The sequence below is a fragment of the Amblyomma maculatum genome, chromosome 7 (genome assembly GCF_055883805.1).
Source record: "Amblyomma maculatum isolate TAMU_Amacu chromosome 7, ASM5588380v1, whole genome shotgun sequence".
Taxonomy (NCBI): domain Eukaryota; kingdom Metazoa; phylum Arthropoda; class Arachnida; order Ixodida; family Ixodidae; genus Amblyomma; species Amblyomma maculatum.
Window position 1 is genome coordinate 31009654 of NC_139350.1, and position 1790 is coordinate 31011443.

General features: G+C 49.8%; 1 pseudogene; it reads right to left on the minus strand.

The window, feature by feature from the left end:
• On the minus strand, positions 1–870 carry LOC146182892 (uncharacterized; annotated as a pseudogene).
• Between the last annotated feature and the right edge of the window lie 920 nt (positions 871–1790).

Sequence of the window (1790 nt, forward strand, 5' to 3'; positions counted from 1 at the left end):
TCAGGTTGCAAGGCAAGAGACAATGACAGGCGTTGGTGCCGAAACGCTGTTTATAGTAGCATGTTGTGGGGCCTCCGGATTTACTTCGTTCCCGTTTCCATGCCGGCGAGACATTGAGGACCGATGACGTTGATGTCCATGACGTCGGGGCGGCTCTGAGATTGCAGTTGCCGCGATGAGGTGCTCGAGCCATGAAGAAAGGTGGCCAACTTCAGAAGTGACGGCGAGGTGAGGCGGCTGGAGAGTGGTGACAGGAGCGGCCAATAGCGAAACTTGTGTGGACGTATTGATGGCAGTGACGTTGAGATGTGGTGTGGCCACCTCCATCGCTTTGTCAGCTATCGCAGCCAACGATGTCAAGTCCATGGTTGCGGCAGTGGAAAGCACCATTTGCACGTTGGATGGTAGGCACTGTAGGAAACGTTCGCGTAACACAGCATTGTCCATGGTTTGAGCCCTCGACCCGAGGAACTGTGTCATCCGTTGCAAAAGCTGACTTGGCCGTCGGTCACCGAGCTCCTCCGAGGAGAGTAGCTGCTGAATTCTTGTCCTCTCCGATGCGACTGTTCTTTGCAGTAGTGCTGCCTTGAGCTCATTATGAATGTTTCGTGAGACTGATGCTGAACGATGTAAGGATATTGGCCATCTCCGCCGCCGCTGTTGATAGCAATGCACTCACCACGTGGTGTAACTTCTGTTTCTGGGATGCTTTTTGCAGTACTGAAATTGTGATTCCACTTGTATGAACCATACAGGCGGGTTGCGCTCCCAGTATGGTGGGAGGCGAACTGCTACAGCAGAGACGGTTCCGCTGGGCTTTTCTGGCGTTGTCTGGCTAGTGCTAGGAGTTAGTGCCTGATGCTTGTTCATGACAGCTGCGTGGATTTGCGTCCATTCTTCGATATAGTGGGAAAAGGTGGGCGACCCACATTACTTGCACTAAAAGCCGGGTAACGAATTGAAGGGCGCAGTGCGTTCCCCGGGACAGGACAAGACAACGGAGACGTGAGCACACTTTAACTGTTTATTCTCCCAGTGACTTGATGAGAGCGGAACGGCGGTAGGGAGGCCACGAGGGTGCGCCGCCGCAGCGAGGATGTGAGAGAGATATGGAAAGACGAGCGGGCGCGCGCGGTGCTGTAGGTGGTGTTTCGCACATAGAGTTAATACGTTGCGCATGGCCACGGTCATGGGATAGCTCTGTCACACACAGCTCAAATTACGGCGCCGAACCCCGAGAAGGAACCGCACCGCTACACTGTTTTTAGCGGTAAAGGAATATAAGATGGCGTCCGAAAATCAGGTATTAGTACTATACAAAAGTTATTGATACGTGATGCAACAATGTCAGTGTAGTGGTAAGTGAATTTTAAAGGTGGATTATTGTGATAAATTTTAAAGAAGAGACATAAACGGGAGATGTTCCAGCGTCGCGACAAAGGGGCTAGTGACACTGTGCCTTTCATGAATATTACGCTCTATAAACGACCATAGTACTCAAGAATAAAACGTTATTAACACAGTCTTTGCGCCATGCGCAAAAGTTGTGTTGGCTGAAGGCCGTTGCACAGAAACATAAGTAAAAACATCCACGTTCTCTATTCCAGGAGCTCGTGCATACATCATTGCTCAAATGAATGCCAGAAAAAAGCTTTAAGTAGTTAAGGGAATTTATTTTAACCCCAGTCACGTGTACTGGGCCTTTGAGCCTCGAGCCAACAAATCACTTTTTCCTTTTGACTCAGCACACTCAAAGTTAAGCGCAGTATCATCAATTCATGTTTTGACAA